The following is a 22,346-nucleotide window of genomic DNA, read 5'->3' on the forward strand; positions in this document are numbered from 1 at the left end:
TGCCAGAATTTGCCAACTGCCTCATTACACCCCAAATCTAAATCTGGAAGCTCAACAGCATGAGTGGCTGTTGTGGGAAAGTGCTCACGATGCATCTTTAAGTGTATCTCGAGCTAGCATGACAGCCTCCAAAATGTGATTTCAGGGCCTGGTACAGAGCGGACACTCAATTGGTGCTTGTTAAATAAATGAATGAACGTCTTTAAAAACAGAACAGCACACTCTAGATTGTGGATGCTTAGACGTTAAGCTGGAAAAATAGATGTCCAAATTTTCCCATTGGTTATTTTTGGAGTGGGGACTTACAGGGGGTTTTTTCCCCAGTATTTTCTAAATGCTCTCTAATGAACATACAATATTTTGCAATAAGAAAATCATTAAGTCACTTTTATAAGGAGTGAATTGTTGTAAAAAAAAAAAAGGGGGGGGTGGCCTACACATATACAAAAAAAGGAAGAGTGACTGTCATCCAAACTCGCAACCTACACACAAGGCAACTTCTTCCCCCGAACACATCCCACCCCTTCTCAGAGAAAGCTTCCCCGCCTTCCCTTTTGTGTCTTGATTCCAGGCATCTGGGGAGTCAAGCAATGGCCTTCAAGTGTTAGCCTCATCAGAGTCAGAGCCCAGCATTCAGGCAAGCTCCACTGCTCCAAGGGTAGCAGAAACGCAGATGAAAAGCTAGCCTGCTTGCTTCTGGTGTTCCCCCTGCTTTGCCAGAACCATCCTGCCGTCCCTGGAAGTGAGTCCAGCCTCCATCTCATGGGGCGCTTGTCTACCTGTGCAGATTCACTCACCTGCAGGTCAGGCTGAAGACATGAACTCTCATGTCCTGGCAAACTTTCTGGGAATTTAATATTTTATCAGTGACCCATTAACCCATCTCCTTCTCATGTCCCCTTGTCTCTTTCTCTCGTAGCCCTAGACCACGTTTATGGCCCAAGTCCCTGTCCTTCTTCCCACCTCGATTCACGTCTGCCCAGTGTAGAACAGCTCACGATAGCCCAGGGGACCACATGACTCAAGGGCACAGGGGACCTCAGGCGAACACACAGGGAGGTCATTCACGGAAGCACCAGACAGAGGAGGAAGGGTGGACCTGCAGGTGACAAGCATCTCACCAATTAGCAACAGGTGGGCTGGAAGGTGGCGGAGGGAAGAGGAGACAGAGGACAAGAATTGCAAAGGGCTCCTGGACCCACAGACTGAGAAGCAGGCCAGCCTGGGGCTCTTGCCAGAGAGAAGAAAAATGGAGATGGCTCATAGCACAGAGGGGCAGCCAGGCCCCAGCCAGGACCTGCGCTCTCCCTCCTCCGGTTCTCCTCGGCCCAGAACAAGCAGATCTGAGAGCTCTGGAGGAATCCCCCTCGTCACCCCCCATTCACGATTAGCACACTCAACGGGTGAGATGAAAGAAGCCCAAACAGGGCAGGATTCAGAGTGTCCACCATCTGTGAACGTGACCTCTCAAAGCCTTGGTTTCCACGCCTGCAAAGAAGGGAATAAGAATTCCTACTATTCCAAGCTGTTGCAGGCATTCAGTGAGATAATTTCCGTGAAGTATTCTGCACAGTGCTTAGCATCTCAGGGTTCCATATGAGGACAAGATTATCAGTATTTCCTTAACTTCTCTGGTTTTTCTTCACTCCCAACTCTTCCTTCAGCTCTCTGTGCAAACATCACTTTTTCCAAGCCACCTCCCCACTCAGAGATGGGGTGTTAGAGAGGGTTCAGACGGTCAGACAGACCTCAGTGAGAGTTCCAGCCTGGACACCTCGCCATGGCTTAGTTTCCTCATCCATAGCAAGGGAACAATAATGACAGTACCTCCCTCCCTCCAAGACTCATTGCGAGGACTAAGTGATACATGTGAAACCACGACAACAGGGTCTACACATAGTGAACACTTAATAAATTTTAGCTATCATTTCCCCCCCTTGATCCCATCATTCTAAATTAGTTTTCCATAACTCTCAGTGCATTCATCCTTTCTAATTACGTATTTCTTTGTGTTGTTTAATATTTGCTCCCTCCACCCAAGTTTAAGTTCCACGAGGGACAAACCAAGTGTCTCTCTTGAATGTGGCTGTATTCCCAGCACCTGGTACAGTGCCTGGATATAGTAGGTGTTTAATAAATGCCTGCTGGATGAATGAATGAAGAGAACATTAATGTTGGCATGGATAATCACCAAGGTCCCTTCCAGCTCTGAGAGTCTCTTACCATTCTCTATTTTTTGACAGTTTTGGAAGAAAAGTTTAAAATGAGCCCCAGAGAAGCTGTTCACCGACCGTGGGGGAGGACTCAGGGCACTTTGCTGACAGACGCCCCAACCCTTAAGTCATCCAGAGATTTACTCTGATTTTTTTGTTGTTGTTGTTAAAACCCAGGAAGGAAGGCTGTAGGGTTTCCATGATGGGACCATTCTCTACTCCCTCAGGGTAGCTTGCATGCAGGACACTAACCTGGGTAGCAGGGACCCAGCCAGAAGAGCAGGCCTTCCCGTGTTAGCAATGTCAGCCAGTCCTGAGCCCAGGAGACCAGACCTCACGGAGCAACAGGCAACCACAAACAGTCCTTGTCCTCACCTTTCCACCTCTCCAAAGAGAGAGGGTTTCATGTGCACGGACATCACGTGCATGAAACAAAGGAGACTCCGGGGCTGGCCCCGGGTATCACGACCTCACCCAACCGCAGAAGGTGCTTGCTTCTGAAGCAGATTCCTGGGCCACCCTAGAACTTTTCCATCAGATCTGCAGTGGGGCCTGAAGACGCACATTTTGTAAGAGCTCCCCAGACACTGTGATGCGTGCCAAAGTCCAAAAGCTGCTGTTTCAATGAGAAGGACATTGACCAGTATAAAGGCTGCCCCACTGGATACTAGGTATGTGAAACCAATTAATTCTGCACTTCTAACCCAACTGGAAACAGAAACTGGTCTATTCTACCAACAGCTGCTTTGCAGCAGCAGCTGTTCTCAATCACCAGTTTACAGGTCTGATGGATCACCTGGGAAGCTCTAAATATACTGATCCTGGAGTCTTACCCCAAAGGACTAATTAATTGGTATGAGTTGCAGTCTAAGACTGCATAGGTCTAGGATCTTAATATGGTAATTCTAACATGCAGGCAAGTCTGAGAAGTACTGCTCTAACTTACCCTTCCCACCCAGTTCACTAATGCAGACTCCAAATACCACAAGCACCCAGAAGAGCCTTTACCCACTAGAGGCTCGGCCTGAGCGGTCATGGGTGAAGAAGGAAACAGACAGTGTGGTTCATATTGCAAGACTGGGATTTCTGAGGCTCAGAATCTGGTCAGAGAATCCATCCTAAAAGACCCAAGTCTCTATCTTCCAGAAGTTGTAGGTGACTTGTTGAGAGGGCATCCGTGTCCTCAGTGTGTATAAGTCAAAAGAACACGGCTGCAAAGAGGTCCCAAAGTTCTCTTTACCCAGTTTTTATTCCAGCTCCACCATTTACCAGCTCTGCAACCTCAGCAAGTCAGGTAGCCTCTTCAAGTCCCACTTTCCTCCTCTCTATAATGGGAATAACATTACTTAACACTTGCTCACTGCATCCTCACTACTGTATACGCAAAGCATTTAACATGGTTGCTGGCACATAGTAAAAGTTCCATCCGTCTTAGCTGATGGTAAAATAAGTCATTCTCTGTTACTTCATTCTTTCCTTTTTGCCTTTAGAGGGGCTTGGATCCTTGGGGCTTTTCTGCTGATCCCAGATACTCTTCTAGGGCCCCCCTTTTCTTGCCAAGCTTGCCCACCTCTTTGCTCTTGAATTTGCCACCTAACTTCTCTGAGCCTCAGTTTCATCTCCAAAGTGGGGGTATAAAGAAATACTACTCCTGCGCTTACTTTAAAATCCAATGAGCTAACCTATATAGAGCGACAAGCACAAGGCCTGCCACAGGATCACCAAAAAAAAAGGATACTAGAGAAGGTGAAGAATGGTGGCTTCTCCCCCCTTGAATCAAGGTTCAGCAAAGAGCCAACTCCATCTGCTCTGGCAGCCAAAGGGAAGAAAAGGTGTCTCCTAAAGGCTCTCAGGGAGCTGAAAACTCCAAATGTGGGGCCAGGGGAAGAGGCAGCCTTGCCTGCCTGCCACCCCTCCTGGGGTGATGCTGAAGAATGCTGACTCCAGCCTGGGCCCCTCTCAATGGCTCCCCATCCTCCTCACTCCATTTAGCTCTGGCAATCCAATTCCCTTTCTTCCACCCGGAAATCGATGTTTAATTAACACATTATTGGAAAAATAAACACAGTCTTCAATGGGACTGCAATGAAGCTTAATGCAGCTCAGCTTGGGGGCCACAGACCATCCCCCGAGTGAGAAAAATCCTCTACTCCTATTCCCTGCTTCTCAACCAAGAAAAAAATTCCCCTTTCTCCCTGGAGTCCTCCAGCCGGGGAATCCCAACTTCCCGCCACTGTGTATCCTCCCTTCCAATCTCTAGGCAGAGAGATCACCTGTCCCATCTTATCCTTGGTACTCAGACACTGATACAGGGGAGGGAGGGGAAGCAGGTGTCACTGCATATATCACAGCTTCCCAGGTGGCTCAGATGGTAAAGAATCTGCCTGCAGTGTAGGAGACCCAGGTTTGATCCCTGGGTGGGGAAGATCCCCTGGAGAAGGAAATGGCAAACCACTCCAGTATTCTTGCCTGGAGAATTCCATGGACAGGAGAGCCTGGTGGGCTACAGTCCATGGGGTCACAAAGAGTTGGACATGACTGAGTGACTAACACACCTCTGACATGATTACAGAAGCAGGTACCTCCTTCGGGACTTCTGCAAGGTGTGGACGGGCCCATCTCCCCTTCCCTCCAGACCAGAACCAGCACTCACTCAGCTGAGAGTTCAGCAGCCGTCTTCCCCTGGCTGGAGGAGGGAGAAGACCCAGGGGTGGCTGAGCAGGAGATGAGCCCCAGATGCCCTCTTCAGCCCCCAGACTTGGGCTGATCTGAACACCTGAATTTCCTCCCCTGCCTCCCTTTTCAGACCTTCCAGCTCCCACCGCTTCTGCTCCAGGGTTCAGTGTAGCAGGCAGGACAAGGACTCCAAAATAGCAGAAATTCTGGGGTCAGACCCAAGCTTGGGTCAGAGGTCTGTGACTTCTCCCTCTGTGGTCCTAGACAAGCTATTTAACCCTCCTGACCGACAGCCTCCTTGTCAGACAAAAGAGGACACCACCCATTATAGGAAATACGGCAGACCATGATGCTCTGCCAAGAGCAAGTGCTAGCCAATTGTCCACTCGCCGGAATCTCCCACTGGGGGCCAGCCCCACTGCCAGGGCCAGGACGAGTGTGGCCCATCAGGGATCAGGGCCACAGAGCAAAGCAGTGCCAGACAGGGTGCAGGTTCTCTGCCTTCTGCCCACCCACCACCATCATACATCAAACAACACAGCCTCCCTCCTCAGCAAGGTAATTGAGTCACCACGGGAAACAGAGTCTCTAAAGGGCCACCAGAAAGACCCCCAGCAGCCTCCTGTCCCTAAGCCTAACATGCCACTGAGCAGCAGCAGCATCTTCAGCAAGTCCCGGGGTTGTGATCCAACAGCCCAGCAAGCAGGTCAGCTCCCAGACTCAAGTTCTCAGACATGGAGGGGTCGGGGGGCGGGGTGGTGGGGGTGGTGGGGGCGGTGGACCAGAGGACTGGCCCACAGATGTGCTGTGACCCAGTGTGAATATCAGAGCATCAGAGGCAGGTCACTGGGTTTGAACGTGATCTCGTCACTTCCTTCCTGCATGACCTTGCCCACATTATTTAACTTCTTTAGGGCACAGTTTCTTCGTTTCTTACCAAAATGTCAAGAGTACCCATCTTACAATGTGGTGGGAAGGTTAACTGGGACAATGCATGTCAAGTACTTAGCATAGTAACTGGCAAACAGCCAGGACTCAAACACTGGCTAGCAGAAATAGTTGTTGTAAGGGAGTTAGGTTAGTAGTCGTGTTGGTAGCAGGAGTAGTCAGGAGATTAAGGTCTTAATCCTTTAGAAATGGGGGACAAGAGGAAGTACCTTTGGGGGAAGGCTCTTCTCCCAGGCACCATCTTGTCCCCTAATATTTGATTTCCCTATCTCAAGAACAGAAAGTGGGTGATGTCATCCCAAAGAAGGATGACCGTATATTTTATCATCCAAACCAGGACACTTTTGAGAGCTAATAATTACACTAGGACCAAGCCCTAAATGGGCCTGTCTCTACAAACCAGGGCAACCAGTCACCCCATCTCAAAGTCACACAAAAACAGCTTCTCACCCCATCTCAAGGTCCTGGCAGAAGGTAAGGCTTCTCAGCTTCTCAGAGTCTACTTTGCTCTGGTCTCCCACTCCCCGGCCCCAGAATACACAAACAGAGAGACAGACAGACAGACACATACTCACGCACGCAAGCCTAGGACGTCTAACCCCTTCCTGAGTCGAGGTCAGGTCCAAGCCTAGGATTGGAGCACAGGGACTAGGAAGACCCCTTCCCCTTATTCCATGACCTCACACTCTCCAGCCAGCCTCTGGAAACAAAGATGAAACACAGCGAGGCTAGTGTCTGGGCCCATACCTCGCTTTCTTGAGAAGCAAGGGCTTAGGCAGTCTGGGAGAAGGTAACAAGCTGCCAGGTCTTCAGATCCAGACCTTGAATGGAGCCCCTGCTGCATCTGAGCATGACCACAACGGGCATAGCTTCACGAAATTGAGGACCCAGAGTACCCCACTGGGGCCTCTTCCTCTAGCACACTCAGGGCATGACCTTGACCCGCACCCAGCGACTCTAATGACCTTGGAGAACAGCCCCCAGCCTCCCCCTAGTCTCCTTCCAGCTCTGCAGGAATAGTCAGCCCCCATTAAAGGCACACCTACTCCCTCCCACCTCACAAAGCCCACCCCACTCTGTCCAAGGAAGAAGGACAACTCAGAGGGCATCTCAGGCAGCCTCCAGCACCATTCTCTTTGAGAAAGAGCCTGTGTACCATAGACCCAGCATGATGGTATAGAAAGAACACGGCCCACACAGCCAGAAAACCTGGATTCCAGCTTTGTCTCTCCATCAGACTTGGCATATGACTCTGGACAAGCCACTGAATCTCTCTAGGCCTCAGGTTTCTCATCTGTGTTGGAGAGTTCTGAATGAGATGATGGCTCATCTCCCTTCTACCTCTAATAGTATAACAGAAGGGTCATAAGCCTGGGCTCTGGGATAAGAAAGATTTGAGTTCAAATCCCTGATCTGCCATTTTACCTTCTTACTTTACCTACGTCTCAGTCTCCTCCTCGGTCAAAGGGAGGGTTTAACAGCACAGTCATAGCTCAGTATCTGTGGGGTACTGATTCCAGGATCCCTCTCAGATACCAAAATCTGTGGAAGATCAAGTTTCTTACATAAAATGATGCAGTGTGGTTGGCCCTCCATCGCCGAGGATGCAGAGCCCACGAATACAGAGGGCCGACTACATACTGCACTGAGCTGTGCAGAAAATTAACAGAGATACTGAATGTAAAAAAAAAGAAAGAAAGAAACTTTTACAGAACTTGGTATATATTAAGCACATCAGATATGGTAGCCATATCACTACTATTACTGTTCCTACAACTTGATGACAATAACCGACTAGCATTAGTAGGACCATGGAGGCAGAATCACTCAGCCAGGCCCGGAGAAGACCTTTCTATTGCACTTGGACATTGCACTTTGCAATCCCTCTAGCAGATCTTGACTTGCAGGCAGGGACAGCCAGAGGCAAAGTTCGGCTCTCCCAGAAGACAGGTTCCAAGCTTAGAACCCCCAACGCCAAATCCATATGGTTCTTTCTGCCAATCAACAAATATTTGCTGAGCACTTCTGACATGCCAGAAACTGTCCTAGGCGCTGAGAACACTGCAACGAACCCAGAGACAAAGACCCTGACCCTATGGAGCCTGCTTCCGGGGGAGACAGACAAGATTACCTTAACACTCGGCGGGTATTGGAGCGTTAGGTGGTGAGTAGCTGATGAGAATTAAAGGCAGAAGAATGGGCTGGAAAGGGGCCAGGCAATCGGGGAGGGGGTTATTTCAGACAGCCCCTCAGGCGAGGCCTCTCCGAGGAGGACTCACTGGAGCAGAGCCCTGCAGAGCCCTGCCCAGGCCCGGGACTGCCACCTGTGGCTGGCCCAGTCATACCTCGCCATCTGCAGAGCAGCCAGGGGTGCCCTCCAGGGTCAGAGCTGCGGCGAGGCTTGGCGGTCCCTCCCCCAGCAGATAGGTGCTTGAGGGAGGCCGGGCCTGATAGCAGCAACCGAGGCATCAGGCCTGCGAATTTCTAGACAGTGAGCTTTGGAAGGGATGCTTCGACTTTTGCAAGGCTCCCATCTACACTCAAGGCTGATACAAGGGGAACGCAGCAGGGGGATCCCAAGAGCCTTCTCCTCTGGGTGTCTGGCCCAAGAATCCACCCCCGAGTCATCATCCTACCCTTCATTTGTCCCCTTTCTCCGGCAATGACGTAACCCTTTCTCCCTAATGGCTCAAGGTCAGCCCTGGCAAGGGAGAGGGGACATAGGAAACGTCCGACAATCAGCATTTTGCTCCAAGGATTTTTTTTTTCTCTCTCTTAGGAAAAATGTTTTCCCATCTCATATATAATTGCTAATAAAGAGGGACACACCTTTAGCCAAAGGAAAAGGGAAAATGGCGTCTGGTAGTCAAGGCAGCCGGAGCCCAGGAACCTATGGGGTGGGGGAGGGGGGGGTTATATGCCATCCCGGCCGAGGGCGACTGCAGCTCTTTGGGGCTGCAGCCTCCACCGACAAGGCCAAGCCACCCAAGGGTGGCTGGTGCCCGGGAGGGCAGGGCTGATCTCTGTGCTCTGTCCGGGGCTTCTGAGGTGGAGAGGGAAACCCTCAATTTCGCCCACCTCGTCCCTTGCCCCCCCTACCACGACGGCATCCGCCCACCCATCATCCACGATGATCACACCCACCCACGGGCTTGCTCCGGGGAGCCGGGCTGGCTCACGAGGCTTCCCGCCGGAGACGGAGCGCCTTCTCCCCCTCCAGTCTTCTCAACTCCCTGGAATACTCCATCGTCCTGTCTCTCCCACCGAACACCTCGGCTCTTTGCCGTCCTCCCCAGGATTAAGGGTCAGGGAGCGTCACCCCGACACCTCCCCAGAGCCAGGCGCACTGTCCGCATCCCACAGGCACACTCACGCAGCACAAACAGGCAGGCAGCCCCCCGCTCCAACCGCACGCACCATGTTGACAATCCAGGTTGTCCAATTGGAGGCACACGGGGCATTTGACAAAACACAAACACCCCTCCAGCACCGCCCACCCCCACCCCAACCACGAGGCCACACACAGGCCACCCAGAAATTTAAGATCAGACATCATCCAGGAGAGTGAGAGCTGGGTAGGACAAAGACATCACTCCAGCCTCTCAACGAACCACGACAACCCTGGGAGATTCTGCAGTGCCCTCTGGCTTGACACAGGCCACCGAGCAGAGCTGTGTGTTGGGGTGTGTGTGTGGGAGCATGCACATGTGTGTGTGGAGATGGGGGGGCGGGTATCTGTGTCTCTATTGTCCAGGCATCAAATCTCCCCAGAGGTAACCCAGTCCAGACTCCGCTTTTCCCGGGTAACCTTCCTCCAGTGTGCCGCAAACATATATTACACGGATGGTTAAATTGGATCATTATCACCGGGTGCATATTTGGCAAAAGGGGAAAAAAAAAACCCATTAATGTCATCTACCCCCATTCCAATCCTCCTCCTATGAAGTCCCCTCCCCCAAAGTCTCTCCAACATGCTAATCCCATGAACTGCGACACACCACAGTTTTGGGGAAAGCAGGATGGCGAGAAGAAAGCAGAGGGCGGTGTAGGGAGAAGACGGGGGTACCGCGACTGCATTTCCCGTATGAAGACTGGTGGAGAGGAGCCACGATGGAGGTAGGGGTGGGGAGAGCCGGAAAACCAAAGGGAACCAAGCCCTTGATCGCCTGAGACTGTGGGAGAGAGTGTGTGTGTGTGTGTGTGTGCAAGAGCATGTGCAAAGTGCGTGTGTAGATGTGCCGACTTAGCGCTCCTATCAGAAGGCTGCATCCGTGTGGCATGTAGGAAAGGCCATCGCACCACTGTTGTGTTGCAAAAAAAAAAAAAAGGAAAGAGCCGCAGAGCCATCAGAATCAGAATTTTCTCATCCAGGCAGAAAGGACTCCAGGAAAGGGGGGAGGGGGTAAATAGGGGTAGGGGGGAGCGGGTGTGTGCAGATGGAAGCAAGAGAATGGCAGACCTGGGGGAGGATGGAGGGGGACATCGGTGGTAGGGTGGAAAAAATTGCACGCACACAGAGACACAGACACACACACACACACACAATACCCAAACACCAACCCCACCACTCCACGGTGCATCCGAGACTGACAACCCGTCCCCCATCCCTCTGTTGCCTCTCTGCGCCCCCAAAGCTGATGCCGATGGGTTTCCGTATCTCAGTTTTGCAGCAGTGGGCTAATTACAACCAAGCCCCCTCACCAAATTAACCCCTCCCCTCCTTCTCCTTTTTTCTCTAAAAGGCCAATTGAAGAATAATGTGTTTTTAGAGATAATGGATTTTTTTTCCCCCCAAGGAGCGAGAGAAAGGGGGATACAGGACAGAAATTCTGCCAACCGGTGACTTCTGAGCTCACCTCTGTCTCTCCTCGTGTCCCCATTTGCTGTAGCATCTCATCTACCATTTTCCAACCATCCCCTTATCCCCCACCACCCAAAAGAAAAGACCTTCCTACCATGCACATCGACAAATACATCGACCGCCACCCAATCTCAGTAGCCGATCTCAAAACCCCAAGCCTCAAACCACCTCGATACATCCTTTCCCTTATATAAGCAGCAAATCATCAACATATTCAGTAGAAACGCAGCATTAAAATCAACCAGAAAAGGAGGCCAGCCCTCCGTCAACCCCCTAATAATGAATAACAGGGAGCTACCAGAGAAGCAAAGACGTAGTTGTCTCTCAAAATCCAGAATCCCTTTGATTTCTGGCCCCCCTCATTTTAAGAAGCAATTTTGGAAAATTATTATTTCACTAGAAAGGGCCGGAAAGCTCCAGAAAAGGGCATTCGCACAGTCCAGTTGTTTAAAAAAAGAAAAAATTAACCCAGCCCTGTTGCTCACTTTAATAGCGAACTTCCAGCGTCCAGCCTTTTCCCCCTCTTCCAGAAGGAAGACTGACTCGCCAGATGAACCCCAGGCTGCAGAAAATGGGCCAAGAGCCCTTACTCTCCACTCCCCAACCAAGGGGGGAAAAAAAATCAAACAATAGAAATGTCTCTGCACAACCAGCACCCACTTAAATATCGTTCGCCCCAATATGACTTAGGCAGATTAAGCCAGAAGATTAAAAAAAAAAAGCCAGCCTTGCTATGTCTCTCCCTCTCTCCCTTCCATCCTTCAGACACGTACCCAGTAGCCCTTAGGTAAACTTGCCCATCATAACCAGCAGGACCATTTTAACTCGAAAGGCGACACAGAAGCCCTTGGACGATGAAGGGAGGCTCTACCCAGATCGGCAAATTCATAAAGGGCTAGTTCTTCAGGCTCCCCAGACCTAACCTCCAGGTGCCCCCAGATAGACTATCCTGGTACTAAGTCGCCCAGCGCACTGGGAGTTCAAATTTCCATTGGAACCTTCATCACAAAGGCAAACGGTCATCTGACCCCCAAAACTACACAATCCCCCAGGTGTGACAAGGAGCATTGCTCTCCCTCCAGGGCCATCCACAGGACCCAGGGCAGAGGAAGAATTAAGAATGTTAGGGTGAATCATGGGGGTAAAAGCAAACTATCTCCCCAAGCGGGAATGACCGGAGCAAGACGGAAAATGACAGTTCCCCTTTTCTCAGTTCTCCTAGTTGGTCCCACTCTGTCTTGCTCCCTCCTAGCCTAGCTCTCTCTGGGTGATCTCTGACCTTTGTATTTAAAGAAAAAAAAATTTTTTTTGTTTTAAAATACTGATCAGGGAAGAGGAATCCTACTTTACCTAAACCCCAGTAATGGTTATCAAAAATATAATTTTCTCACTGCATAATGATATTTCTACATCCAAATCCAAAGAAAAATGCATTTAATGGAGGAAGGGAGAAATTTATTTTTTTTAACAAGTAATCACAGGGTAAGTCACCTGCAAAGCAGGCGAGCCCATAGGTTGGTATTACATCACTGGCCTAGGAAGGGATAGGGAGTGGGGGGGGGGCAGATTTTTTTCCCTTGTCATCAGGATGATGTTTCTAGAGCAGCTAAGTTTTCTGGTTAAAAAAAAGAGAGAGAGGGGAAGACTTAAAACTCTGGGCACAACACAATGCCTAGTGAAAAATACATCGAACCAGCCTTTAAGGTCACTGAGAGCTTGCAAAACCCACAGTGCTTACACAGAGTGGAAGTTTTCAGGCAAGCCTGCTACTAAATCATTAATATAAACAAATGGAAGGCAGAGGAGGAAGATTCCCTTGTAACTGATCCAAACAGGAGTGCGCGCACACACACACACACACACACACACACACACACACACACTCCCTATTTCACCTTCTGTGAGTATGCCCACCTCCACAGCAAAATAACAGGACTCCAGCCTGAATCTTCATACTCAGGATCTACCTCCTCACACCCCTTCCAAAAAATATCACACACACACACACACACACACACACACACGCACACACACACACCCTTCAATTCCTCAACAGCTAGGGAAATCCCTGTCTCAATTCAATTTTGTCTTCTTGTGATCCTCAGAGCTTCCCTTCTTCTCTTTCTCATTTGATCTAGCCCCTTCCCCAGAAAAAAAAAATAATAATGGGGGGGAGGTGGTCATAAAATGAAAAAAAAAAAAGTACCTGCCCAAAATGAAGTGATAGGTACACATCATTTCAGACTAACAATCCACACAAACAGAAGAAAGACTTTTCAAAAGATTGAAAATCTAAAACATTCTCTGACTTTTTCAACATCTGGAGCCAAAAGACCCAACTTCTAGGAGAAACTGAAGGAAAAGAAAGGCAGTTGAGAAGCCATTCCCATGGTCAGCCAAGGCTCTCCAATCCAGCCTTCAAAAAAAAATCTAGGTTGGTCGCTCCCAACTGAAAACTTCTACCCTCTCAGGAGCAACCTCTTCCCCAGAACGAACAAGAAGCTTGAGTTGTTTCACACCCTGCCTGCCTTCCTCTCCCCGGCAGATCTTACCTTTCCAGTTGGACAGAAGATTTGGGGTCTGTCTGTCTGTCTGTCTGATGTTTAATCAACTGAGTTTGCTGGGTATGTTTCCTCTCTGGAGAGGCTCAAATTCCGGAATCTTTCTGTCTCCTTTTTTCTTTCTCTTTCTCTCTTTCTGGGAGGGAGTGGCGGGGAAGAAGGGAGAGGGTGTTGGAGGTGCAAAAAGCAGGTCCTTGGTGGCTGGAGATGCTGGCGGCTGCGAGAGGGGAGGACACGCTCGCCTCTCCCTCTCAGTGAGTTGCATGCAAGAGGAGATGTGTAGGGCTGCGCTCTGAGCCTGAGACTGCCGGAGGAGCCCAGGAATTTCACGCACTCCAGAGCCGGCCCCTCCTTCTCCCACACAGACCCCGGCATTTAAAGAGACAGGCGGGCTGCCTGGTTGAGGGCTCCACTACCTCCTCCCCGACTGTTTCGCAAACAGCTGAGAAGATCTCATCAGGGAGGGGCACTCTGCAGCCCCCTGCAACGGGAAGGCCATGTCAGGAGCTCATGTCTCTGCTCATCCCAGCCTAGGGAGGTTCTTCACTAGAGCTGGGGCAAGAATTGAAGACAAAAATCCCCATCTGTGGCTTAATCCCCATTTACAGCTTCAGCAGACTAAGCCGCTTCCTCACTGCTGAAGATGCATGTGTCTCACTGCAGACCGAGGGAGTGGAGAAGACCCTGACCCACCGGTGTGCCTCAGTTTCCCCCAAGCAGTCCCTCTTCCTTGCAAAATCATGGCAACCTCTGTGCCTTTGATGGGGGTTAGGGCTATAAGTAGGACACCAAGCCATCCCTCTGAAAGCTTGCTTAGGACAAGGCATAGAGCGAGGGACAGGGGACAGAGAAAAGAAGGGAACCAATGGGCCTTCCCCCTCTTCAGGGGCTCCTGCTGGCAAGGCAGACAGAGGCACAGCCCACCCCGTCCTCAGGGGCAGCAAGCTAAGAGAGATAGGGGCAGGAAGATTCAGGCTCGGTAGTGGGTCAGGAGGGTGGCTCCCTCTAGCATCCTGAACTCAGAGCCTAGACATTTCCACAGCACCCACATGCCCTTCAGTATCCATCACCAGTTTTGCCAAACTAGGCCATGTCTGTGGCAACATTTCCCCAGTCGAGCCTAAACGAGAGATGATAGTCGGTGGCCCCAGACACAAGGTTTCATTCATCATCAGGCCCTGGTACCCGGCAGTGAGATAATAGCCACCCCCTCTTCTCCAGCCTCCCCTTTCTAAGGTCTGCACAGTGCATGGTCCTTCAGGCTAGCACCAATGTCCGGAATAGACGCTAGAGCTGTTGAACACTCACCACGTGCCAATACATGGGTCATCTCATTGAGTCCAGGGAGGCTGGCACCCGTTGACTGTTGAGGTCCATCTTACAGTTGAGGAAATCAAATATTTAGAGAGGGTCCCCCATGGTCAGCAAGCAGGACATAACCAAAATGAAGGTATATGGACTCCAGAGCCTGCCTGCTCTCCCTCACTTTCCACTGCCTCCCTTCCATGGAGGATAGAAGTTCTTATACTTCTGCCCTTTCCTGGACATCCTTTATCCCAGCAAACTTGCTAGTATGTGTGCTGAGCATTGTTCTCACAGGAAACCGAACAACTAGGTCAAGTCTCCTGCCCCAAGGAGTCTTCTATGCTTTGGTGGAAGACAGAGGTGCATTCTTATAAAGCAAGGGGGAAATAGCAATCATGAAAGCAAGGAAAGGTAGGCTCTATGAGGCTGTCAAGAAGCAAATGATAAAATTGTTTTGGAGATGGAGATTATCAAGGCAAGCTTGACAGACTAAAGTGACCTTTGGGCTGGGCTTAAATGGACACATGCAATTCCAGCATTACCGGTCTACATTCCCGTCTGTTTTAACTTTCAGATAATAATCTCATTGGTTATGTTTCTTTGGGTCCCTGATCTTCAATACCTCCATGGAACCCAGCACTTAATAGGAACATAAACATGTCTTAACCAATTAGGTTCATGCATGACCCCTCACCTTTCACCAGTTTACGCTAGACCTGGACTGCCCCCTCTCTGATCTATTCCCCCTTGCCTGAACTTCCTTGAGGTCTGCACCTTGTTTGTTTCAAGAATATGGAAGGGAATTTCAGAGGGCGCAGTGCATGGGATTGGGCAAGCTGTCTAGAGCGCCTGGGGGAACAACAGTGTAAAGGGACCACCATGATCCAGCAGGACCCTGGAAACAGCCAGGGCAGCTGTAGACTCAGCCCTGGGAACACCAGGAAGAGGTCTAAGGGGCCCCACGGAGTATGAGGGTAGAAGCCCAAAGGCAGAGCCTGAGAACTCAGCCCAGCAGAGGTCAGCTCCCATGGGACTCCTCCAGCCAACACCAGCTTGGGAAGGACACGCCCTCACGAAGTCCACTGCACATCCACAGGACAACTAGGGTTAGAACACACAGCTGGGTTCCAGCCCCAACTTGACCACCTTGTGACGTGAATTGTTTTTTCTTTCCTAAGTCAGTGTCTTCACCTGCAAAACGCAGACGATCCCTATACTTACTTCATAGGACTGATTCAAGAATTAAGTGACAGAACACACCCAGAACACCTGTCCCACAGAAATGCTGAGCAAGGGTCTGCTTGGCCCAAGGGTCTGCCTTCGCCCCTGCGTGGAATTATTAACTTTGGACTGCCCCCTATAGTTAGCATTCCCTTATTTCATCATTTCTTGCTTAATATTTTAGCTTCTGGGAGGCCGTAGGTACTATCATTTACTTGTTTTTAGCCCTTTTGCTTCTTCCCTACTTTACCCTGTGTACCTTGATATACTTGTTATCATCACTTTATTCCCTTTAGTAGTTTCTTGGGCTTCTCGAGTGTTATTTATCTTTCAATTACTCTGGTGTATCCTTTTAGTCTGCCTTTTATTATGAGATCTTTGGGCTCATTTTGTCCCATTCCTCTACAGCATTTTAGCTAACTACCACTCTGCTCATTCTCAGTGATCCAGCAACCCTTCAGATAGCTCCAGATTTATGAGGATGGATACATATGAAAGAGCAGAGAACAACAGCAATACAGACAATAAGATGCAACCACAGGTAAAAAGCAATATCAGGCATTTGCCCACATGACGGTGCCGCGGCAGTGATGGTACTGATTTTTTTTTTTTTTTAAGTTTTACTTACTTATTTGGCTGCACAGGAGTCATAGTTGGGGCATGAAGTATCTTTAGTTGCGGCATGTGGGATCTAGTTCCCTGACCAGGGATTGAACCCAGGTTCCCTGCATCACCCTTCATGTGGCTGTGGGGCTGGGGCCCGTTCAGGAGGGGAACAAAATGGAACAGGAACTCTTCCAGTTTTTCTCCAATGCACCAGACTAACACTTTCAGGATGGAACAAAGAAGAATTTTATCTCCAATCTAAAGAATAAATTGCCCATGACATTCTGGGCGGGTGGGGAGGGAATCAAGTTGATAAAATGATGATAATGATAACACTGTAACAGTCACCACCCCACGTCTGGCCCTCTGCATGGCTCTGCAATAAGCCAATGCCAAGATGCTGTAAAGAGCATGTCTGGGTTGGAGTCCCAGCTGCAGCACTGGCTGGCCACCAGACCTTGGCTGGGTTACTAACAGTTCAACCCTCAGCTTTCTCACCTGTGAAATGGGAATAACCATGATGCCATCCTCAAACATATCCTGTGACAATTATATCAAAAGCACCTGTCATAGTAAATGGCACTTGGAAGGTCCACAGAGTATGTGTTATCACCATCAGAGTGAGATTTAAAATACTCAATATCTGAGATGGCATGGCAGTAGCCAGTCACCTCAGAGGCCAGCCAGGAGCAACGGGTTTGATCCTAACAGGACATACCAGCTATCAGTCCTGAAGCATTATTTCCACCCCACCAGGTACTAAGGTGAGCACTGGGCATGCATTATCTCATTTAATTTTCACAGCGAGTTGGCTTTATTATGTTATCTATTGAAATACATGCAATTGCATATTTACAAATAAGACTGTGCCTATAAAATCAGTTATAGGTAAAAGACTTAACATATACCTTCCTACTGCCCTAATGACTCTTGGCATACGAATTTCAGGTTGCTTTGTCTGGGAGATTTTTGCCTTCATTATATAGTTCTTTCTTTTACCTAATGATCCTCTCAATAGTCCCTGGAAAGCAAGGATAATGGTCAGTGATCTCAGTGTCTTCATCCATCAGATAGGTAGGCACAAACACTATCCTCTCTTTCTGAGTCTCCATCGCTCCATCCTAACCAACCCTGGGAATACCAAAGGCTTCTCCAGCCAAGACTAAGTCACACAAACTGGACATCAGACACTTCTGCTAATCCCCAGCCAGCACGTCAAAGTCTCAGGTCTCAGGCCCCCATTTGCCTTGCTCTTGAGCAGATTTCAAATTCAGCCTCCAATGATATTGGCTCAAAGCAGTTTGTCCAATGCCCCCTTGCAAACCTCGCTTGCCCTGTTCTCTCCTCTCCTCCTGCAAGAGCTGTGCTGCATTGCTGCCTCCTGGAGTTTATTTGACTTTCTGTCACCCACATGATGAGGTTTCCAGTGTTACAAATAAGTGACTGCTTATTAATTAGTATTATTAGACATGCGTTATGCAGCGCAGACAGTAACACAGTGTCTCTAAGAAGAGAACTTATACAGAAGGAGGTTAACCTGCAGCCCAGCAAGAGGACACAGGGCCAGCACAGAGTCCGGTGGAGTCAAGAGGCTGCTGCTGCTGCTGCTAAGTCACTTCAGTCGTGTCCAAGGGAGGGAGAGCACGTGAATGTGAGGTTCACGGCGTGTGAGGACACAAGCCCCACGGGAAGCCTGAGCATTCAGGCCCCGAGGGGGCCAGTTTCTGTGGAATGTTCCTGACTCCAGGCATCCCTTCCACCGGGGTGTCAGCCACTGCCACCCCTGCCAGCCCAGCCCCGACAAGGCTGCCGGAAAGACCGGCTCCCAGCAGGGCAAAAAGTCTCTAACTCCCAGCTCCAGTCTACTCTCATTTTCTTTTTCAGCTTATTCCATGGAAATAAAATATTCTCAGGCGCTTGCCGCAGTGGAAGCCTCTCAGCCATTTTCCCGAATTCAGCAGCCCACTGCTAGCTGAGAGAAACCCACCCTTGGGACAGGGCTGCCAGCCCCAGCCTGGGGAGATCCTGGCTGGGATGTGGAATGGCACACCTGGGCTGCGTCCTTTTCTCCCCTGAGCACCCCGGAGCCAGCAACCTGTCTAGACCCATGACGACAGAACATCTCACCAAAAACTTCACAAGAGGAAAACTAGAAGGAAACTCTTTCCTCCCACACTGATCATTTTCAGAGCAGTTCTAGAATTTCCTGCTTGGGGATCACATTTTAAAATGGTCTGGGTATATTTGGAGTGTTTAATGGGTTTGAATGTTTGAGTGGCAGGGAGTTACCTATTAATACTTGATGGCTGCTTTAAAAAAATCATTATTTGCTCCATTTATGATGAAAGTTCTCATCTGTTTTAAACTTCATTCCTCCCACCACATAGATATAAGCAGACAGCTGGCACAGCCACTTTTAGATGAAGTGTCGAGAGGGCAGGACCCACATTTCAGCGTGGTGTAGTGGCAAAGGGTGTGAACTCCAGCTACACACAACACAGGCTGGAATCCCGCTCTACCACCTGCAAGCTACAGGACTTTGGGTAAGATGCTTGACCATTCTGCACCTCTTTTTCCTCTTCTGTATAATAAAAACAAGATAGGACCTACCTCATAGAGTCTGCAGGAGGGTTAAATGAGCTAATATTTTTAAAGTACTCAAGCAGTGGTAGTCATGGTGTAGAGGTTATGTAAAAGTTAATCAAGTAAAAAATAAAACAACTTCCCAAGGGCACTACTTCCCAGGTGGTACTTCAGTCACTAAGTCGTATCCAACTCTTGCAACCCCATGGACGGTAGCCCACCCCGCTCCTCTGTCCATGAGATTTTCCAGGCAAGAATACTGGGGTAGGTTGCCATTTCCTACTCCAGGGGATCTTCCCCACCCAGGGATCGAACCTGCATCTCCTGAATTGGCAGGTGGATTCTTTATCACTAGTGCCACCTGGGAGCCCTAACTTCCCAGGAGGCCCTTGATAAAAGCTTCATAACAATGGCACTGGTGATGTGCTGGTTCTGGAATATCTCAGGATCGTGGGCAGGAAAGATATCCCTTCTGCTACCATTCCTGGAGGTTCAGTCGGTCCCAGTTCTGATGCCTGTTGCCCCATGTCCTTCCCCAGCCCCTGCTTCCCATCCAATCTCCCTCTCCTGGACAGTGTTCATATCATCCCTGCCCCCTTCAACTGTGCAGTGGCTCAGCCTGAGAGCAGGCAGGGGCGGCAGCGCCAACACTGAGGATTTTGTGGAATCCAAAGCACGCCCCATCCCCATCTTCATCCCCAGCAACCATTCTCTCTGACCCACGCACTAGAACTATTTTTAAACAATATACTTTTGCCCGGTTGTGGAGGGAAAAAAAAAAAGAAGAAAGAAAGAAGCACCCTCCCCAGGATTCAAGCTGAAGATGGAATGATTGCCAAATGCTAACAGCTTTTCAAACAGGACGCAGTTAAAAATACGTCTGAAATGGTTTTAACTCAAATTCAAAAAATAGCTTAACCGACTGGGGAGCTGTAGGCAGTGGGGGCTGGGGAAGCTGAAGAGGCAAAGGGATTCCCTTCGGAGGGGCCTAAGGCAAACCTTGCCACAGGGACACAGGGCAGATGCCTGGTTTCTTTTTCCATGTGAATTAAACCTTTCGAAAACACAGACCAGACCTCCAGGGAAAGCGGTGACACCAGAATGCTTGTTGCGGCTCCACATGAGGAGATATTCTGATACGAGCCAGACCATGTGTCTTCCTGGACCTTCACCACTCTACGTGATTGCAGCTGCACCAGCGTTGCCTCTGAGTGTGGCAGGAATGAGAATCTCAGTCCCCACCCTGCCTCCAATCCCTGCAGACCTGCTCAGTCAGAATCTGCACCTCACCAAGATGCCCAGGTGATTCAAACTCAAATTCAAGTATCGCAGGTGCTACCTTGGACTTTATCATGGCACCTTAACCCTAAAAAGGATTGGGTTCGAAATATTTCTCCCCATTTATACGAGGAAACTGAGACCCAAGGAGGGACTCATCTAAGGGCACCAGCTGAGTCAGTCTAACCCTATCATTTAGAGTTCCATGCCCTCCCCTAGGACTTAGAGTTCCAAATTAGGCTTCATCATCAGACCTAGTCAAGGACAGCAGAGAATTTCCATTGTTTCTTTCTAGGTGTAAAGGACCTAGAATATAAAACATCCTCTTAAAGCAATATTTCTCCAAGTAGTTTCAGTAGGTTGCTATACCTATCAGACACTCTGTGAAAAAGACTCTATTTTCAAATACGATCAGAAAATCCATAATGTTCATTAATATATTTAGGTCTCTGAGAAGTAGTACAGAAAAGAAACTTGTTTAACATTGTTTAATACAGTGTTTTCCAAAGTTATTTTACCACAAAACCCTTTTTTTTTCCATACAGGAGACCTATTAATATGAATAGCATCATATTCAGAGAAATACTTGTTGGGATTCACTGCCTTTTACTAGTTAATCACCTGCTCAATCAGTCTGCAGGAAAGCATAATATTTCATGGTATTTCATGAAGATGGGTGCAGGAGGAAGACTTCCTTTTATAACAGTCCCCCAAATGTCATCAACCTGTGACTGATCACTTTCCGCAGCAAGGAGCCAACTACACAGAAAGCAACCCAACCCATCACTGGATGACTCCTGTATTTAGGAACATGAAGTGAAGTGAAGTGAAGTCACTCTGTCGTGTCCGACTCTTTGCAACCCCATGGACTGTAGCCTACCAGGCTCCATTCATGGGATTTTCCAGGCAAGAATACTGGAGTGGATTGCCATTTCCTTCTCCAGGGGATCTTCCGACCCAGGGATTGAACCCAGGTCTCCCGCAGCGCAGGCAGACACTTTACCACCTGAGCCACCACGGAAGCCCATTTAGAAACATAACTAAGCCCAAATCCTCCTTCTCGCAACATCTTGAGCAACAATTGCTTAAATTTTCTCTTCAGCACCAGTGTGCACAGGGATTTGATCCTTGTTGCTTATAGTTATCCTTCACACACAGCTCTAGTAGTGATAAACTAATAAGTCGTTTCTGTCCTCTATAGTCCAGGTTCAAACATTTCTCAGAATCACAAAATTTAGAGCTTAAAAGTATTTACTTAAAATCTTTTACCTAACCCCATAACACTTATTACCTAACCCAATCTTTTCATTTTACAGATGAGAAAACCATGCCCAAAAATGACTTGCCCAAGATCAAGCAGTCAGGGGAAACTTAACCTGGGAGACTGGATTTGAGTGTAACAAAGGGCTTGTGTTCTTTTTTTGGTACGAGGGCTTCAGAAAGCTCCTCACCAGGAGCTCCTGGGTGTTTGAGGTTCATATCTAGCCTCCAAGGCTCATCATAGAGAATCACACAGCCTCCCACATCTTTCCTCCTGGTACCCCCGTCAGATGCCACATTGGGGGCCAGATGAGTCACCGAGCTCACCCAGCATAGGGAGCGTGTTCCAGCCTCTCCCCTCCTGGAGTAGCTGAGCTAGGACTGTTCTTCACCCCACACTGCCTCCTCACCACTAATGCCATCTGCACCCTCCTTCTCAAGGATCACCATCTGCTTTCCTGATACCACTCAGCCGCCCCCAGCACTTTGCTTGGTTTTCTAACCCACCGCTTGGGCCATCCTCCTTGAAACTTGTGATTTCCCTTCTCTGTTCTCTTTCCACAGTCTTCATCCACTCATGCTTCACCCCTTCAGCCCACAGCTTCGAGAGCTTGCATGCTTACAGTCTGCTTTCTTGATCTTTCGTGTCAAGCCCCCACTAACCTAGAAATTCCTTCATAGCCCATTGCTTAGGCTAAGATTTCCTTTGAAGCTATATATGTCTGATGAATAAGTAAATGAGGCTTTTACTTTCTGCCCCTTTTCTGTGCCCACCTGGCCTCCCATGTTCTTGAACACCATCACATAAAGCCCTCTTGCCCCTCTTTCTACAAG

At 49.2% G+C, this 22,346-nt stretch overlaps 1 protein-coding gene across 8 annotated transcripts in view; it reads right to left on the reverse strand.

Annotated features, from left to right (window-relative positions):
- The window catches only part of NRXN3 (neurexin 3), a 1,815,686-nt gene extending 1,802,143 nt beyond the window's left edge, over positions 1-13,543 (reverse strand). For all 8 annotated transcript variants that reach the window (XM_018053902.1, XM_018053908.1, XM_018053900.1 and 5 more), the window contains exon 1: positions 13,251-13,543. The gene's annotated coding sequence lies outside the window, so the exon portion shown is untranslated. The remainder of the gene's footprint in view (positions 1-13,250) is intronic.

This window comes from Capra hircus, chromosome 10 (assembly GCF_001704415.2).
Source record: "Capra hircus breed San Clemente chromosome 10, ASM170441v1, whole genome shotgun sequence".
Classification (NCBI taxonomy): Eukaryota; Metazoa; Chordata; class Mammalia; order Artiodactyla; family Bovidae; genus Capra; species Capra hircus.